We start from the raw sequence: 20,911 nt of genomic DNA on the forward strand, positions 1-20,911 counted from the left end.
TTAAAATAATTGGGTAATTGCTTTTTTGAGTAAATTAATATTGACAAGAAATTGTTGTGGAGAATAAAATGTGGCTCAGAAACTTTTGATGCTCTTGCAAGCGACAGCTCTCATGTAGTTAAAAACTACATGAAAACATCATGGATTTTGCTTTTGATCATTTATGTTTTCATATAAATGCAGTCCTACTTGTATTGAAGAAGAGAGAGAGAGAAAAAGAGGTGCTGGGACTGGAACTCAACAGTCCAACAGCTTAATGTCCAGTCCAAATCCATAGAATGGCTTGGATTGGAAGGGACCTCAAAGATATCTAGTTCCAACCCCTTGCCACAGTGGCTGACTCACTAGATAAGGTCAGCCATTGCCCCATCTATCTTGGCCTTGAATACTTCCAGGGACAAGGTATCCATAACCTCTCTAGGCAGCCTGTTCCAGCACCTCAGCGCCCTCTCAGTGAAAAACTTCCTCCTTGGCATCTTATATCTCCCCTCCTTTAGTTTAAATACATTCTGTCTTGTCCCTCGTAGTGTACACATGCAAAAATTGTATTTATCTACTTTTTATCATCTCTTTAAATATTATATGGCTGTAATAAGGTCTTTCTTATTATAAGGAACCTTCCCTTCTCCAAACTTAAAAAGCCAAGCTCCCTCAGCCTGTCTTTGAAGGAGAGGTAAGTTCTTTGATAGTCTTCATGGTCCTCCTCTGGACCCTTTCTAAAAGCTCCACATCTCTCCTGTGTTGGAGACCCCAGATATAGACACAGAATTTCAGATGGGGCCTCTTGAAGGCCAAGTAGAGAGGAAAAATCCCCTTGGTTACCAGCACCTTTCTTTTGGTTCAACCTAGCCTGCTGACCTTCTAGGCTGCAAGCGCACGCTGTCAGGTCATGTTTTTCATCTACCAGGACTCCTTAGTCTTTCTCAGCAGAGCTGCTCTCAAGGAGTTCTTATCTACTTCTTTTCCAGTTCTGCTGTTTCTTAAAATAGGGTCTGTTTGAGAGGTTTAGAGGGATTTTTTTGATGACTATGTTATTATGTTATTCAAAAGGCTTGGCTTTTTCTGTTCTTGGGGTTTTTTTGTTCGCTTGATTTGTTGTTTTGTTTCTTTGCTTTTTAGGATGCTGTTTTCTATTACTAGAGAAAATAGTTCTTTATCCTTTAACGTATGTTTGCTTGTTTGCTTACAGTCCTCCTGTCACTTGATTGGAAGTTGCCATAGTTCACTAATGTCTGAAAGACTTACATTCATTGCTTTTTCTTTTCTTTTTTTCTTTTTTTGCACCTACCAACTCAGTGCAACATTCTAATAGTACAACAATCATTTCTTTCAGATCTTGAGAAAAAAAAAAAAAAAAAAAGATATATTAAGTAGAGACAGGGTTTGACTTTGTTCTTGCAAACAACATCAGTTTTGGGTTGACTTAAAATGCCTAGCTCCATCTGTGCAACTGGCTTCATCATTTTTAGTCTCAGTATGAAAAAGACTTGTAATCATGAAAAAAATACTTCGTGAAGCAAGTTTTCCTATATTTCAGTTTAGAAGTGTTGTTTTCTTTGTTTTTGAATCTCCAGTACATCTGCATTGGTAGAATGAGGGACTGGCAAACCATCTCTCACAGCTCATCCTCCTTGATAATAGGAAATAAAAACTTGGAAACTGTCAAATATATGAAACAAATCTTAAGAAATGCAATTTCTTCTATTGTCAAATTTTCCACTGAAGTACATAAAAGTATATATTAATACTGTTACCAAGTATATATTAATACTGTTACCAAGTTCTACATTTGCCAAGAAAAACTTGATTTAATTGATTATTGTATTCTATTGAGTATAATTTGATAATTTGAGTTCCACTGAATAATCCCCTTCCCATTTGTGAATCTTTAGTTCTCAAGAAGTTTTGCATGGAAGAAAAAATGATAGATGACAGCTGGACTGTTGAGGCTTCTGGGAATACAGTGTACAATTTGTTCTATACGTGTAAAACACTACCTAGGAATTGTTACATAGAAATTTTCACTGACACTACTGGATAAACACAACAGGAATATTTTTCTGTATTCACAGTCCATCACAAAATCAGTTTTTATTCAAAACTGATTACTCCCTAAAATATTAAATAGGAGAAGTCTTACATCACGTCTTACTTATTGTTTGGATGTGATTTCACAAGGGTCTGATTTTGTTGTTTTTTTTTTGCTTTACATGGGCAACTTTTAATTGAGTGTATTCAGACACTCCCATACCATGGTATTAATTGCAAATCTAAAGAAACCTGAGACCATCCTGAGACAAAGTGCATTGGCATGTGTTTCACAATATGTTTCCAAGACATGTCTCACACAAAAAGCAATCTGAGTTAGTAGGAGTTGGAGGGTTCCAGTGAAATGCCACTGAATTTTCCACTCATCAAGAAGCTCACGTTGCTGTCTACCTGAGCAAAGACTATCAGTTAAAATTCCATGAAAACTAAAGGACACAAGACAGTCAGTAGTTCTAGGAAGGACTGCCTCCCTTGCATAGGTCTTACAGCAGTTTATGGATCTTATGGATCAAATGACTGAGTAGAGTGAGTCAGTAGAATGTCTAGTTTTCCCTAAATGACAGAGCATTTACTGCATGATCCATAGTTAACTGGCAGAACAAAAAGGCAGAGTTGAGAAGGCTGTGTGCATTGGTGTAGAAGCACTTCAGCCAAGATTTTGGCCTCACTCTGGCACTGTTGGCCCAGCCTCATATCCAAGCAAGGCTCATTTTATCCCCATTCTCCTTCATACCTAGTTTAAAGCTCTCCCAAAAAGTCCTGATAAGTCCTGGGTAAGAATCTATTTCCCTCTTTGAGACAGATGGGACCCATCTACAACCATAAGAACAGATGCTAAGTAAACTGCCCTATACCCCACAGCAAAAAGAAAAAGAATTCCTACAGAGGTACTAGCCCCTCAGTCGTGTATTTATCAGATGTGCTTTTCTGTTTTTTTCTCAGTATTCCTCTCTGCCACTGAAGGGATAGAGGAGAATACCACCTGTACTACCACTCCAACTACCTGCCCCAAACCCTCTCAAGCCCCTTTTGAGAGCCCTCTAGCTTTTCTCAGTAACTCCACCACTGCCAGCTTGAACTACAACTAAAGGATAATATACAGTCTCAACCCCTTATCCATGGTGTTTTAGGTGTCTGTGTGTCTCAGTTGGTAATTGCAATCCAGCTTTCCTATAAGACCTATGTTTTATGCATCCTATTGTTACTTTCAACTAACTATTCCACAAGCAATAGTTCAGAAACATAACTTTGTTTTTCTATTCATAGTTTTTAAGGCACAAGGTGACTAAAAGCATTTGCATGTTCAATTAAAAGAGTACTGCCTACTATGACATCTTCCTGACCTGTTACCACAGATGGAGCCATGACTTTTCTGTGCAAGTTTTTCGGATGTGTGCTATAGGTTAACCACACTTAGGAGTGAGTAACTGTGATAATAAGATCCTAAGAATGACCAGTTTCTAGATTTCATTTTATTAATTAAAAACTTACATGTTATTACCAACAATATAAAATCTACTAAGTCTGTTTTCCATATTTTCAGAGACTGACTTAGTGTCCAGGCTTTGCAGGGGTTTTAGATGCCATTTATTCCAAGCAATGGTTTCTTACAGCTCGTAGCTGTCATACAGGTATTTTGACTTTATGGGGTCAAGTGACACTGCATCCATTACAAACCATTTTATTAATAACATTAGGACTGAAGTCTGTTTTACACATTATAGTAAAACCATATTTTATCTAATTTTAGGGAATAAAATTGATGCTAATTAAATTCCTTTTAACTCTGAATTTTAAACATTAAAACAAAGCTGAAGAACTCACTATAGATAGAAAAAACTTAAATCTGCAGTGACTTCATGATCAAGTCATATTTTCTTACCTTTGTCTCAGATGTGGTTTTCAGCAATTCAGAGATGTCTCATTTCACATGAGAAGGACTGGTTTATTATAACATATGTAGGGCACCCCAAAAGTAATGCCTTATGTTCGTGGAAACTACAACAGATACAAAGAGCTCAATAACACTGCTTGATAAATCAAAATCTCAGCTACAAAACACTATTTTTCAGTCATCACCCTTAGTTCTATGTTTTCCCCAGCAATTAACAAGAGCCTACATATTATCCTCATAAAAATTTGCACCAGCAAAGCTGAACCACAGTTTCAGTGTCTCATCACTCACCCCACATTGGGTCAGTATTCACTGTGCAACTTCCATAAATGTACAGCAAGCATCCATGAGTGTCAGTGGGTGCCATTTTATTTGCATGAAGGAATTCAATTACACTGCTTTGCTTCACACATACTTCCATGTCAGATTCCATTTTGTCACACTGCCCCTCTGCTGTGATCTGTTGCATGGAAGCAATATTGAACAGAATATTGGTGGCAAGGTTCAGTCTCTACTACCATATCACCAGCACCTGCCTCTGATAACTTAGGTCAACAGAATAAAAAAAGTAAAAAAAGAGGCATTGCTTTTGGAGCAGTCCTGGTATTTTTAAAGATAGACAAAGGAGAAGGAACACTGGACAGTTCATGAGAAGCTGAACAACGAAGCAAACATTTAAACACAGTTAAGGCTTGATAACTAGGAAAATGTCAATTTTAGAAAAATTTAGTTCTCAGCTTGAAAACCTGAGCTGGTACCCAAAACTGAAGAGATTGTCAGTGGAAAGAGATTGAGTGAATTAGCCTCAGCTACTATGTTACAAGCACATTCATTCCTATTAACATCACTTAGTTTTACATTAATCAGGCAGTCTGAAATTCCATTCACAGGCTTTTTGTTTGATTTTCAATTGAACAAATAGTTTCACTGCTCTCAGATATCCGAGACAAATTATTCATGGCTCCAAAACATTCCTGCTTATTTTTGAAGAGCAGGGTACTACTGTTTAAAAGGGCTGCTTCAAAGAAAAATAGGGTTGTTGTAGTCATAGCTAAGGTTATTAGGATCCTCATATTCTGAATCAGTGTGCAAATCTAATATTCCAAACAGCTGGGCAGTAATCCTGAAATGCCCACTTGATTATTCTGTTTCTTAAAAAATCCTATAATACAATCAGCATGTCTAAATATATATTTGAGAGCTTACCATCAGGCTCTTCCTTTACAGGGAAAAATCATTAGTGATGTTTTTAACACCACATGTATTTTTTTTTGGAAGAGCATTGATGAACCTAGCCAAATGTCCAAGAGCAGAAGTGTTATTGTATGACATTACCTGTTTAAGATGTAAGTATGGAAGCTAGTGCATTTGGTGCTCATCTCAGTCAAGTCCCTTCAGTTAGGTAAGTTGCAAAAATATTCATTGTTTTGTCAATGAATGAAAATTTGCACTATTCTTTGGTAATTCCTATATGACAAAAAAAGCAGCAATTTATAAAAGGTAAGGAGACAAAGGAAAAAATACTGTATCAAATTTACTCTGTGAAACCTGTGAACAGTGATGGAATTTACTATTCGCTTACTGTTTTAACTTACGTAAGACAGATCTAAAGAAAAAATTAGGCTAAGCCATTTGAAGGAGACAAGGGCCAGTGTAGTTGATCCTTCAAAATCCTCTTTGTTTATCCAAGTGTGATTTTATTTAATTTTCCAAAAGAGCATAAGGAACCTGATAGCAGGTGAGAGCTGCTGAACAGAAGGTTTTGTCCATCTCCTTTCCTAAATCCACAGTCTAAAATCAAATTCATTTTGACCCACAGAGATGACAGTGGTTGATTCCCCTCAGCAGCTTTCCCTGCAGTAGAACTGTTGCAGAGCTTACAGGAGCTGGCATGAAATAGAGCTGAACTAAACTTAGCGACTGCTGGTAACTGTTTCACTAAAATACAGCATACATTGTTTCTGGGTAATAACTTCACTTCTTAACTTTTTCCTCTCTGGAATCTGTTACGGGAAGTTGCCTACATGTAGACTATAAAACTGCATATGAATTGAAGAGACTGGCAGGTTTACTTTGAGGCCACATCAGCATAATTTTTTTTCCTGAAAACATTTAACTATGGATCAAGGCTACACAATAATTTGCAAGGACATTTGGATTATAGTTATAGCTAAGTACATAAACATAGATTTATCCCCAAAAGCAGAAGCAAGAGTGCTGGCTGTTAGCACAATAATCACAATAGTGATTGCACTTCTAGTCTAAATAAGAAGTAATTAGCCAAGGATTTTAGACAATAATGAGAGCCAGTAATCTTTTTTTTTTTTTTTTTTTTTTAATCAGCAAAATTATACTAGACTCATTTTAAAACAACGTTAATACAAATAGCTTAATGAATATGTAAAAGATAAAAGTTATGCACAAAACAAGATGTATTCTTTGGGCAAAGATAATTACTGTATCTTGCCTGTTATGCATGAAGTTATACAGAGTAATTCTTTCCTCACTTGTGCATGCACAAACAGACAGTATTCTGCGAGTGTCTCCCAAAAACTCAGTTTTATATGTGGGTTGAAGTAAAATCCTGTTTGTTTTTGATTAAGCTCAAGATTTTTTTTTTATCTGGCTTTGATACACAATCTTTGAGAGGATACATTTAAACAATAATAAATCATAAAAATCATTTTCACAAGAGTGTAAGAGCAAAGTAGGTATCTTCTTTTCTACCTAGAATTGAATTAAACATGATGGAAGAAGATGAATTTATGTAGATATTACAGATATCCTGACCTCATAATGCCTAAAGGTAATCTTTAAACATGCTTTTTGTTTGTTTTTTTTGTTTTGTTTTGTTTTCTTCTTTTTTTATTGGAATAGTTCTCTTCCTTGAAACCTCAAGATGAAATGTGATCAAAACTGTTTATAATGGCTCTATAATATTCACTAACATTCACATTTTTTTAAGCAGAATCATAAGTGGGACTGAGTTATTGAAACGATTGGGCTCAGTACACAGAAATACAAGCACACAGAACAGAATGTGTGAGGGAGTTGAAATATTTACGTGTCACTTATATTAATCAGTAATCTCTCATCTCAAAGGATCTCATCTCTTTATTTGTAAATAGATATTCAGATCTATGGAATCACTGTTGTGGTGAGAAATGTGAAAACTTAGCAGATCAAAGCTGCACACCCAGAAGTTAGCAGAAGGAAATGAACCTGTGAGCAAAACATTATTTTAAGAGTATAATTCCCTGAGCAGATTAGAGTTGCTAGCATTGACTCTGTGCAGAAACATTCTCCTGATAGGAGCCACTAATCACAACTGGAGTATAACCATTCAGTACACATTAGGAGCAGTGCCTCTCTGACTGACGTTATCAGTTCTATTTTTATGTTGTTCAGAACAATATTTCCAATAAGCTCTTTCTAAAAATATGCTGTTTATATGCAGTGTATAAGGAACAGTACCTTGAGCAAAGAAGCTGGACCAAAATCTTTCCATTTCTCTAGTCTTATCTACCTTGTAACCCTAGTGAACTTGGATCCAGTGGAAGAGTTCTTGCATTCTTAATCAGTGATCTGGGTTGCAACATCTCAAGCCTGTACAAATGAGACCAGGAGAATTCTGTTCAGCCCTTTGAAAAGATGCCTTGAGTAATGATTAGCTTTCTTAACAGATATGGGGGAAAAAGTTTTGAACAAAAACAAAGCAATACTTCAATCCCCTACTTGTATATTCTAAGGCAGGCCTTCCAGTTGGGGCAGGTTTCTTCAACAGGTATAAATTCAGAATCCACTTGTCTCTTCCCTCATATTTACTACTCAGATCACAATCTGTTGAGATTGTTCTGAAGTTTCATTACAGGTATATTGTTCTCCTGTGACATGATCAATTCTAGGGACAATCAGATTTACCAGTCATTTGGAAGGAAGACCAGAATACTGATTCCAGAAGATGTATTGCTCTACAGAACACTCTAGAAAATTACAAATGTTCAGTGCAAACTGGAATAATCCTGCAGAATGCAGGTCCTGTAACACACCAAGGAGACATCAAACTGTATAGTCTTGTTCTGTGCTGATACTTTACTGTAATGCTTTATCTTACGTGGTCTGAGAAAAAGCCTATTTTAAGTAGTTAATGCCATGACGTATTTGAAATCATAGTTACCGGAGTTTTAACTGATTCAATTTTAATTTTACTTTTATAGTTCTGGCTGTGTGAAGGCTTGTGGGAGTTTAGCACTGCTTAATATAAGATCTGCAATCTCTTCTTAGTTTCATTTGCCATTTTCCTGTTGCCCTGCCTTATAATTTATAAGAGAGAGGCCTGTAGGCGGTTTTTAAGCCCAGAGCTAAAGTGAAATGTGGGGAACAGAACTTCGAGTACTTCAATTAGGCAATGGAACAAGGTTCCACTTGTTCAAAGGATGTGCTCAGGAAAAGTTAGCTGGAATATTGACTACTAAATACACTCCTGCATCAGCTTCAGGTTGTAGATAAGTGATTTTAAATATGCTCATAGTAGACTGGGATCTGTACTTACTGACAGCAGGAGAAATTACGTACAGTCTTGTTCCTTACCAAGGATAAATGTGGCAACATGAAGACTTGTACTGTTGTCAACGGTTTATGGGCTGGTCCGGCCCAGTTCCGTGACCAGCAGGGCGGAGGGATCTGCGGATCCGCGCCTCTGGGAAAGGGGAAGCAGGGGACCCCAAAATACTTGAAAAACAACAGCACTGGTCTGAGGTGGAACAAATGATTTTACTAAATATAGTATTAGTAAACTACAAAGAGAGAGAGAGAGAGAGACAGAGAGAGTCTGTTTGAATTGTATAGACCTCACCACAATGCTGGGGTGAGAAGTGCAGTCCAGTTGAGTGACTGAAGTACAGACGGCGAAGTGCAGATGGCGAAACGCAGGCGGCGAAGCGCAGACAGCGAAGAGCAGGTGAAGAAGAAGAGCTCAGGTGACCTTGCTTGGAGTTATATCCCCTTGCTGACCGCAAAGCCTCCTGGGGAAATGTAGTTCTTCTCCGACGGACGAACATTCGGCAGATATCAAACCCCACCCCCAGTGCATTACATGATGTTATGGTGTGGAATACTGATGACCAAAAATCATAAAACCATGACAACTGTGATGAATGTGAGATAGAATTATTTTCATACAAGGAATCTTTTAAGCCTTTGAGAAAAAAATAAACACTAAAAGGTCAGCTCTTCAGTTTCATGGTTTTTAACCTTTATTTTTACAAGCTCTCTAGAAAATACTGTGTAAAATTTGAATGGTAAAGTGCATATCCCAGTGTTGGTCGTGGCCTAACACATGTTTACATGTTTCAGACTGTATTATCTCATTTCTTAGCAATGAATTTGGGAGCTATGCAATCTGGTATGATTGCACATCGAGTGTTCTTGTAATTGCATATTTTGCAGTCCCTTAAACTTCAGCTGATAACACGAGGCTTGCCATTCCTCAGTTGATATAATCTTCTTGCAAAAGCATATGTTGCACAGATGAAAGTAATTTTGATCAGTTTAATATAATGGACTAATTACATACTGAATGGCCAATGAATGTACAGGTGTTATAATTAAGAAATACATGAGAGAGTCTGGCTAAGCAGGTTATCACACCAAAAGGAAAAGATAAAGGTCTTACCCTTGTCCTGGGCTTACTGTGAAACTCCAAAAGGAGAGGTCTCCAAAAGAGATCCTTCCCCCCTGGTAGCCAGCTCTTAAATGGGTCTAGGAGAGGTGCAGCCAGGCTCCACCGCTTCCAGCAGCACAGGTGAATTGCCTTCACCTGTGCTCACAGGGCTGACTGATTGCTCACCTCAGGTGATCAATCAGAGGTTCAGCAGTTCTCATATACATATTAAGTTTAAGAAGTGAGTCAGGTTCGGATTGAGGACAAAATCCTTCTAATAGTCATCATGAAGATGTTAAAAGCAAAATAAGCGTTCTTATCTGTAAGAGTCTTCATTTAATTTTAAGATTTGTGTCCTGCTCCCATCTCCCTAATCCTTTAGTTAAGTAATTCTATAAAAAATAAAATAAATTAATGGCATATTGTCTTTCTTTTGTACCCTGTTTGGTCTTTTGTCTTATGTGCTTTTCTGATAATGAGACTTGTAAGTGAAGAATATTGGGAGAAGGCAATTTTCCTTATTGCTGTTACGCAAAATACAGGCTGTGTGGGCCAAGATATCTGAAAGATACTTGGATCTCTACATTTCCTCTGATCTTTTCTACTCTTCCTGGGTATATATGCTTATACTGCAAGGCATGCGAGGGAGTAGTTTTCAGGCATGCTGCAGGTGAACTTTAAGAAGAGAGAACGGTTCTTTATCACAGTCATAAAAAAAAAAAATGAAGTCTGCACATTCTAACTAAGTGCCCTTTGCTGAGATCACTGGATATATCAAATCCTTTATACTGAATATTTAGGCCTGTACTGCTTTTGCTTCCTGTTGAAATTTTGAGAAATACAGTTCAAGATAAACTTTCAGATAAACTGAAATAAATTTTCAGAAGGTGTAGAGAGTGTGAAAGATGGAAAAAAATCAGATAATGTGGATTCCATCTGCACCCTGTGCTGCATTAAAAGTCATGAACAGCAGGGAGAGAGAAGTGATTCTCCCCTTCTGCTCTGCCCTAATGAGGCCCCATCTGGATTATGGCACCTGGTCCTGGGCCCCCTAGCACAGGAAAGATGCTGTTTTATTGGATCAGAGGAGGGCCACAAAGATGATCAAAGGGCTGGAGAACCTCTCCTTTGAGAAAGATTGAGGGAGTTGACCTTGTTTAACTTGGAAACTAAGGGGAGACTTCAGTGCATCTTTCTGATGCTTAAAGGGAGCTTACAGATAGAAGCAAGACTGTCTTCTTACGGGGTTTAATAGTGATGGGACAAGGGGGAATGATTTTAAACTAAGAGAGAGTAGAGATAGGTGAGATTTCAGTGGGTGAAGAGGCACTGAAACAGGCTGTCCAGAGAAGTTGTGGATCCCCAATCTGCTTCTTTCAAAGGCTGCACTCTAAATGATATTCCAAATCATGAGTGTGAAATCAATAGAAAATAATCTGTTATAGTTATTATATGCAAAGTTTGAAAGGCTCAATGTATAGTATTTAGCCAGGAATAAGAATAACTTCAGAGGATTTCACACATCTCTCTCAAATGAGTCTGAATTATTTTTTTCTAGAAGTGAAGATATTAATCATCTTTCTTTTCAGTGAGGCTTCAAGTGTTGCTCACATCAAGGTGATCATTATATTATGCAGAACACTTGGAAAGTGACTTGGAAAACATCTGTTTATGGCATAGCTATATGAAAGATACCTCTGGTTGTATACACACACACATGTATACACACACTTTATACAGAATATATCATAGCCTGATCATAGTTTATGATTGAAAGCCCAGAGTTGCGCTGGTAAACCTGAACCATTGTTTCTCTTATTCCAGACAGTTTGTAATACTAGCCTCTATGTTGGTGGAAGCCCTGGAAATATATCTGCAAATCTTGTTTATTTTTTTCTTCCTTTTCTCAGTACAATAGGGCATGAGAGAGTATGAAGGGCATGAAATCATAAGAATGGAGCTCTGAGTCAAATCAAGCAGCCAAATTTTCATTCTCTGTCTAGCAAAAGTAGTATCTGCCTGTATGAGAAGATTGAAGTGTAGCAAATATTTTGTTATTCCCAGCTTTCCTGAGTCTGTGATTCAAGGGTTTATTGAACTGGAGAAGATATCTTTTCACTACTACAATTTTAAGGACTCATTTCTTCCCTTATTTTTTTTTTCAAATGTATCATCATAGTATCATCACACAAAAAAATGTATGTGCTACATTTAAAAGATATATTATTTTGTTTCCTGACTCTCACCTGATAATTTCATTTGTTGACCCAGCATGTAAGTGTTATTTATTAGAAACAGGTCCGTATTAATATCTCCCATGGCATTTATCATAATAAAACATTCTATCTGTATTTATATCACTTCCACTGTGGGGAAATGCAGCTTCAACAACATTATGTATTCAATTTCTTCTTCAAAAGGTACCATTACAGTCCCTGGATCTTCCTTCAACTTTGCTCAATGCCTTTTCTGACATATCCGTAACATTTGAGAGTTGATTTGAACACTATTAGTGCAGATAATGTTAAAAAATGTAAGTTCATTTATATAATAGTAGAATGATGTCTTCTGTTTTGACCTTCAGTTATTTATCAATATTTCCTAGTACTCAAAATTCTTTACCGATTTTGTCATAGGACTAGTACAACACCAGTATCTCTTACCTGAGTGTTTAATCTCATTCAGAGCATATTATTGCACATTAAGATTCTTTTCCTCTTCAACACTGCTTTACATTTATCAACATTTAATTTTATTCTGTTTCTCAACTGCTCAATTTCATAAGGTACCTTTACAGTGTGCCTGAATCATTTTTGATTTTTACTAACCTGAACAACTATGTCACAGTACGGAAGTTTCATTTTGCTCAGGGGAACAGATGATTATTGCATAATTCCTCTGAAAAACTGTGAGCTGACTGACTCTGTTCCTAGTGGCTGTCTTCTGTTTAATTTCAGTGTACCTACAGAATACTTTTTCCAATGCACTCTTTTGGGTGATGTTTCCAGTATGATAGGAACATTATTAAGGATGGGTACTGTAGAAAGCCAATGGATTAGGTCCCAAAAAATGCCACTGGAAAATTTTATACAACTTCTTATTTCAGTTTTACCATGGCTGATCACCAGCTAATTTTCCAGTGGTTTCTGCCTTAAAATGGTCAGTTATATTCAAACTGCTGAGAAAAAGTACATTTTCCTTTCCATTTCTACATAGTTCTGTGCTTGAGATGCAGTTCATTTGGAAGAAAAGCTTACCTTTAGTTCAAAACCTGCCACTTTTTCAGGCCCATAAACTTTATCTTCTTACTCTCAAAAACTTTTATTACTCCCATTTCCCCCATCAGTGCAAATTCCAGTACTTATTCCTTCTTTCTGCAGTAATGATTGCAGGAATCCTAACTGGCATACGCATGCCTCCATGTTGCCAGAGGTTATTAGTGCCAATGTTGTTAACTACCAACCTGGCTGGATATGCTCATTTACAGGTAGAGGACTACTCTCAGCTTCTTCTAAGGACTATTTCTTAAAAATGCTGCCAGCTTTCTTTTATCTTTTTATGATTTTATTTATTATTATTTTCTGTCCTGTCCTGTGGCACAAGCAGATTTGGAAATTAAGTACTTCCATTCCTAGTATCATCCATTATGTGTGAATAACAGTTTTATAGGCTAGATTTTCAGCTAAAAAGTGAAACAAGAACTGTATTTTTCTTTCCCATTCTTCCCCGGAGACCTAACTCCTAGAGCTCATTGCTTGGATAATGGTGTATTTGATATGAAAAGCTTTCAGTTCCGTGGACTGAAGGCCTGATGCCACTTGTATTGCTTTCAGTGACAATAAATTGAGATGAGAACTATGCCTCAAGTGTGTAGGAGATGGAGAACTTGAGAGTAGCAGGACTTCAGGTGAAAGAAAGAGCCATTACCAGGCACAGCTAGTCAGGGGTTTTACATACGAGAATTCACATGCAATTTAAAACTATAAGAAATCTCCCAAAATAGCTTCCACCTTTTTCAGGGATTTAAAAAAAAAAAATAATAATAAAAATCACTAACTTTTTATGACAACCTGCAACAGTAGATAAATGCAATCAGAAAACTGTAAAAGACTAAACACTGTCTTTGAATAAAGGATGTAGCTTTCAAACATGGAGATCCAATGGGTGAATAAGATATTTTTTGTCTCCCTATTAAATAAGGAGGTATTTGGTTGCTTTACACTCAATCTTACCTACATAAAACAGCATACCCTTCTGTTCAGTGGCTATTCTTCCCAGAAATAATTTGCTTTTGGTATCTCAGTTCCCTGGTCATAAGAATTTCGCCCCCATCTCCACTCCCAGTGTTTGCTGTGGAATTTTCACAGGTCACGGTTTGCAAAGATTGATCCATTTTAAGGTGACAAAATCATATAAAACTTCCCTACTTATATTCACAAATGCTTTGTCTTGAACTATCATTTTCAGGATAGGCAGCTGTATTTCCTTTTGTCATGGCTTTGTAACTTTTCGCTGTCGGTATTCCACATCATAACACCACGTAAAGCACAGGTAGTTAAAGAGTTAATACTCCAGTTCCACGGTCTGAAAACTTTCTGGATCCCTGGCTCTCAGAAGACAAGGACTACATATCCCAGGGGACCTCAGGGTCAGAGAGGAAGATAAGTCATGGGAGGAAGGAAGTCATGGGACATGGGATCTTGCTCTCTCTCGCTCACTGCCTGGCAGAAGGTGTGTGTGTGCTTCAAGCTTTGCGCCATCAGTTCAAAGCAGGCTTTTCAATTTCAGAAAGCTCTCTTATTTGATTTATTAGCCTCAATTTCAATTAGATTGTATTATACTGTGTTATCTTGTATTCCAATATCATAGTTAGTAAAATAAGTTTTTCTCCTTAGATCATTGCTGCTGTTTTTTGTTTGTTTGTTTGTTTTTTTGAGCCCATCTCCCATCTCCCTACCCTTCTCTTTTTCCCTTTCCACTTTTTGGGGACAGGGGGCCACGAGCCTACTGTCCCCCTGCCACAGGCATAGATTGATCTAGATAACTCCATGACACCTTTCTTCTTGGACACAAAGACCACTAGTTCAGTATTTTGAACTCAATCCACGGACTGAAAACAGAGGTGCAATCCCACTGAGATCTCTTTGGTTGTTGAGGAGGAAGGAGCAGACCAAGTTATTGTGTGCCTTTCTATACAGCCTGCATTTCTTGCAGGTCAGTAGCTAAAGGATGGGAGTAAAGAGTCTTGTGAACCACTGCACGATCTTCCTGAGACTCTCTGCTTGGAATTCTCTCAGCAGTGTGTTATTGGTCTACTGTAAGAGCTCTCCCCATGACCAACCTACTCTCCAGAAAAGCAAAAGCCCTGTAAAAAATATATGCCTTGAGAGTTTACATCCACTGCATGCAACAGTCTGCTCTCAGGGTGGGCACTGGTTGTGTGTGGGGTAGGGGATAAGACTTAAGCATTTTCAGAATGAAAATATGCTAAGTGTTCTGTAGCTACAGTTTTTCCTGCAATTCGAGTAAATGTAAAAATGGACCATGCTGAAGTATAGTTGACACTGTGTGTATGGTGGGAAAACTTCATATATTAGTAATGAAAACTGCAGTGCAGTTGTCATGGCTTGTGCTATGATATAGGTCTACATCCTGCTTTTTAGGTGACCGTAATTAAAATGACAGTTCTGACAACAGAAATTATGTTTGAAGGCCAGAAATTACAAAGAATCACATTTTGATAGCCTCTATTTCTGCCATTTTCTGGGAAGGATAAACTAGTATTTTCCTTAATAGGATTTCCTTATTATGTCTTTGAAGATTCAAGAATGGATCAAAGTAATTACTCTTTCACAGGAGCTAGAGCAGCGGAAATCACCTTCCTCTGAAGTGAGAGCTGCACAGCATCAAGCTACAAAGTGGAAAAATGTTGCACCCACCCCACAGCTGAATGCTGATACTGCTCCAGCAAAGCACAACCTGAAGGAAGCTGGGAGGCTACAGACTCCAGTATTTTTGAGTCACCAGTGTGTTGTCACAGAACTGGTTGCCAGGAAAATGGTCTTGATGTGCGTCCATTTTGCTCTCTGTAAAGGCAAGGTTAGATGTGAAGCAGAAAGCACAACTTTTATTTTTCCTTTCTTCTGCTCTTATGTCAACTGCAGTAATGACTGAGGTTCCATAGCTACTATTCGTGTAATTATGCAGATGTCTTACAATATATTCATGCTACCAATACAGAAAAATGAAATGGTGGCATAGCAATTATTCTCATTCCTGTACCATGTAAATTTATTGAACATGTCAATTTATTGAACACTTATTTATCTCATACGATTGTTGGTTTTCCTTACCGTGTGAAATCTCACCCCCACTGCAGTTGGCTAATTGACCTGTCGTGTGCCTGGTGGAGGACTGCATGGGTGGGAAGTTCATCTCCCAGCCAGCATTGATTGTCTGTTCCTCCCCATGGGTCCTGGACTTTCCAGGCTACCAGTGAAAGCTACATTGCATCTTACCTTCCTGTAGCTGAATACGGTATGCGAGAGTCAGTCTGATTCTTATGGAAACAGAGTGCTAAAAGAGAATTAGGGAGATTTAATCCATAACCCTTAATCCACCCATAAAGGTGAGAGGGGCCCCATAAGTGAAAGTAAAAAGGCAAGAAGGCTTCACAGTGACTTGGAATAAAGGGAGTGAAGGGGAATAGTTGGAGATAGTTTATAGAAGCAAGATTGTAGAGCTTGTTAGAAAATAAGGGATGGAAGACACTGTGTCTGGGATAGTGAGGGGGATGAAGGCCATAAAGATAAGGGTTTGAGAACAGCCCAAGGACATTTGGCAGAGAGATTATTAGATGTCCACAGGGCTAGAAGAAACCAGTCTGGGGGGATGCCCCCTCTTTAGGTCAGAAGTTTACAACAAGAAAGGTCAGAAGCCTTCACGAGGAAGACAAAAAGTCTTCATCCCACGACCCACTATGCACGCACAAGAGGGGAGGGTCCTGTTAAGGAACTCTTGGGAGTATAATGAGTATGTATCCGAATTCCAGGAAAGCTACTGATCATATATTAGTTTGGCCTGTATCTGTAGCACAATTTTTCCAGACGGTGTGTGTCAGCTTTTTTTAAATAAAAATGTCCTCTAACCATCGGGACTTCTAGAATCAAGATATTCCAGCACTACACCATCTTTAGTGATAGATGTTGTCCTGATCTGAAATTTCCTTCTTGAAGTTTGAGTCCCAGGCAAGAGTTCTTCTCTTTTTCCTATAGCTTCTAAATGCTTCTTAAGATAAATAATCCCAGTTCTTTCAATCTTTTTTTTTATACCCAATACTTTCTAGATTTTTCATCTTTATCATTGATTTGCACTTCACTTGCTCTAAGACCCATTCTGAAATGCAGAGCCCCAAACTGATCCCAGGATTTCACAGGACTCTGTGTGTAGTAGCATGTCTGAAGCTTTTGACAAGAAGAAAACGCTGTTTGTTTGTGACTGCAAACCTTAACCTGGATGCTAGCACCTGAATACTTCAATTCATGAAGTGCTTGCAGGGGATGCAGACAGTTGTCCCTTTTTCCTTTGCACTTTGCACAGTCTTTCTAGCACAGAGAAAGCCACAGCTTATTGTTACCTGTGTGCAGTGGCTATGTAAAATAAGCTTCAAAGTTTTTTAAATTTTAGAATGAGAAAAGCTACAAACTGACCTGTTTCTCCAGGGCAAAGAAAGAATTTCATCTGAATTGAACAGTAACTCTTCAGATGTTTATTTCCTAAAATCCCGATGATTAAAAAATACTAACAAAAAGTACTTAAAAATCACTTCTGAATACTTCCACATCAGGTCGATGTTAATACTTTTTTTCTGAAAGGCATTCAAATCCCATTGCATCAGATTCTGTATTTCTGGTTTGAAACTAATGATCATTTGAGTCATTATTATCAAGCAATCAGAACAGATTATTTTTCTGTAAGATTTTAGTATATTGCCTTTTTACCTATCATGGTAGAGTTATTGTAAAAACAATTTCACAGATGTTATATCTTCTTTAAAAACTATTGTTAGTAATAAATAGATAACAGAGTTTCCTGTGTTCTATCACACTTTCTCACATTCAGGCTTGCTTTATGAAGCACTTTTATACAATCATTTGCAAAAAAAAATTCCTAACCCATCAAAATTACTCATCAAAATTACAAAAGCTCTTTGTGAAATATCTCTGTCTAAGTTTGAAACATATTTAAAGTTGAGTTTCTGCTACTATGCCTGAAACAATTTTGCTAGTCAGTCACACTTAAAAAAAATTCTTGTTGACTCATGGTGAAAGAGGTTTTAGCAGAAACTACTGCAACTGCTTGAGAGAAAACTTAATTCTTTCTTAACAATTCATAACTAATTTTACATGAGGAAAAGATTGTTGTGACTGATAAATTGTCTCTTTGTAAGACGTTATGAACCTCTTGTGTGACTGTTGTGTGACTGTTCACTGATTCCACCTGTCAGGCCCAGAGTCTGAAATGATGCTGTTTTTCAGTAACACTGTTTGTTGGAGCAGTGTTTTCACCCTAAATTCATCCACAAACTGCATAGTTTAGAAATTAAGGGGTAAAAATAATCAATCTGATAATCAGACATATAGCTAAATTCAATAATGAAGTTCACAGTGGTAGGAATATAATCTGAAATACTATATAGTCCAGTTCTATCTCCATTGCCTCCAGATGTGTTTATCTGGTTATTCCTTGTATTTATTTTTGCTCTGTTAGACAAGCTTATCTTCTACAGTGTTTCTATAAATGTATAATAACGTGCTTTGAGGTCTGTAAGTCCTGAGTTATACATATGCATTTACTGATAGCAAACGTTTTTATATGGCAGGCATTTATATTAGACCGTGTTATTCAATAAAATGATGCTGTCTCTGGTTTTCATTATTACTGACTTGTAATGTTACATGTCTGGCTTTGAATCTAATAGAACCTTGAAAGGATCTCAATTTTCTGCAGTGTTGCTTCGCGTGATAATAGTAGATACAGCACTTTTTGTATTGTGTGAATTAATACATTCCAGATCCAACAGGAAGTGGGTGAAAAATATAAAGCATTCTGTTCCTAGCTTACAGATAAAAAAATAATAATAATAAAAAAGGAGATTGGGTTTGATTTGCAAAGTAATTTGCAAAGTATTAAAAATCCCAATCCTCAAATATTCTGGGGCTGTGTGTAAGGAGTATGAGGATTTGTAAAATATTTTTTAATAAATCTGCTCAGCAGCTTTTGAACTTTTGCACTTCTAAATTCCCAACAGTAGAAAATCTATTTTTGAAATTAAAAAAATACACTTTTGCAAGAATGTGATTATCTGCGATGAAGGAAATTTATGAAGTAATTAGTTCATTTTAATGGTAATAATAATTACTATGGAGCCCAATAACATGGGCAAAGGCCAAAAGGAGACACTGTAGAATGTTCAAGTAATTTTTATAGTACACTGAATCATAAATATTTAAAGATCGTGTTCACACATTTTTCCATTTTCTTATTTTCAGGTTTTTTTCTTCCTTATACTGTTTTTCAGTATACTGTTTTTCAGTTCACATCAGAATAAAGAAATTGCTCAAATCCAGTTAGAAAGATGCATGACGTTTCCCTTTAATTTTTTTTTTTTTTTTTTTTTTTTTTTTGCATTTATAGCAGATGCACTTCTTTTCCTTTTGTTCTTCAAAGAAGGGTAGAAGAATAATTAGTTGAAAACAGACAGATTTGTACTAATGTTTGCTGAATTTAATCAATGGCACGTTTTCAGATTTTTTTCCTTTCTTCATAGATTTTTTTTCTCTAGTTTTCTCTGACACTGAGGAAGATACTTTGTGAAGTATTCCTGATACCTTCAGCCGTTAAATTTTTTGGCAACTGTCATCTTATTTTCATAGTCTTGTCCTCAGTTTCCAAATCCCACCAGTCGTTATTTGAGATTACGTTGCCAGAACACACACACTAGTTGCTTTTTCTTCCAAGAATATAGAGGGAGAAATACATTCTTTGAGTCTTCTTTTATCAAAATCTCAATTCCTTTAGTAAATGATCTGATTATAGGTAAACACTCTTGTTGTCCATATTGGCAGGCTGTAAAATGTAGCTATATAATACATACAGAATCTCACAAATAAGCTGCAGTTTCAGCTCATCTTGGGAAGTTATAATTATGTGAAAAGAAAACTATTTGATATAACTCACGTTGTATTCAGACAGTTCTGAGGATATCTTATTATTAAGTTATTCATAACATCAATTTTTATTCTATTTATCTAATACAGTAATATTTTTTTATTAGTTGTATGTAGTAAAAAAATGTATAGCGCTTCTTTTTTTATTAAATGCAGTAATTCTCTAGCTTGTTTGACATCAGTTTTAATTAAGCTTGGAGAACACTCATTAACTTCATCTGGAAAGCAGATACAGAAATGTATATGTTTGCATGCTAGCCAAGTTGAAAATCTAAAATTACAGCATTGAATGATCTCTGGAAGACCAAACTGGAGAGCTTTAACTGTTGCTGAAATATTTTGCAGTGATTTTATTAGCATGAATTGTGGTGGTTGTAAGGAGTTAGTATGAAATTGGTAGACTGGAATACCAAGTTCAGAGGTAAAGCAAACCTAAGGTTATTAATAAGTGTAATATTGAACAATAGTAAATTTTCAGCCAATAATGAGGTTTACCAGTGGCATTTATCAAGCTGTTCTACCCATAATTTGTATGTAATTAGTAAATGTCTCAGACATCTTTTTTGCAATTTTCGTCCTTACATTATTGTAAGTGCTCCGTGATTCCTTTAAACGATGTGCTCCCCTGAAAATGGTAGCACGTGAAGTTTGAAAATTAATAGTGTGCAGCTTTGTAACAATTAGCCACCTTCCTTTAATGCCATTAGGTACTGACAACATCTCTCTTGAAGCAGAGAAATATTATAATAATGTATCTATAGAGACTTACCCATGAGTTATCTTATACAGTAATTTGTAGTCTCACGAGAGCAGTAAGAGGCAAAACATCGAAGGTGCACACTGAATTCCACCTATGTATTTATGTTAACATAGTAATAGTGTATTAATCAGCTGTAGATCAGGCTAAGAACACAAGCAGAAAAGGATAAGCTGATAAAGAGTAAAAATTTCTCAAGTCTTGACCAAGTTACTAATTTGGCTGTAGTTTCCTCTGGATGTGAGCACATGGCAAAGGATAACTGCTCAGCATCTCTTTTAAGCACAATCCCTTTTTCCATTCCTGCATGGGTATTTATG

The 20,911-nt window shown here is 36.9% G+C and overlaps 1 protein-coding gene and 1 long non-coding RNA gene across 2 annotated transcripts in view; one reads left to right on the forward strand and one right to left on the reverse strand.

Annotated features, from left to right (window-relative positions):
* CNTNAP2 (contactin associated protein 2) overlaps positions 1-20,911 on the forward strand; it is a 634,054-nt gene that overhangs the window by 449,910 nt on the left and 163,233 nt on the right. The gene's annotated exons all lie outside the window — the stretch shown is intronic.
* Positions 5,391-9,660, reverse strand: LOC128087816 (uncharacterized). The gene is made up of 3 exons (XR_008210029.1): positions 9,618-9,660; positions 7,418-7,584; positions 5,391-5,410 (listed from the first exon to the last, which is right to left on the reverse strand). It is a non-coding gene; the product is annotated as an uncharacterized LOC128087816 (long non-coding RNA).

Source organism: Tympanuchus pallidicinctus, unplaced genomic scaffold (assembly GCF_026119805.1).
Source record: "Tympanuchus pallidicinctus isolate F22 unplaced genomic scaffold, pur_lepc_1.0 scaffold31, whole genome shotgun sequence".
NCBI classification, from domain to species: domain Eukaryota; kingdom Metazoa; phylum Chordata; class Aves; order Galliformes; family Phasianidae; genus Tympanuchus; species Tympanuchus pallidicinctus.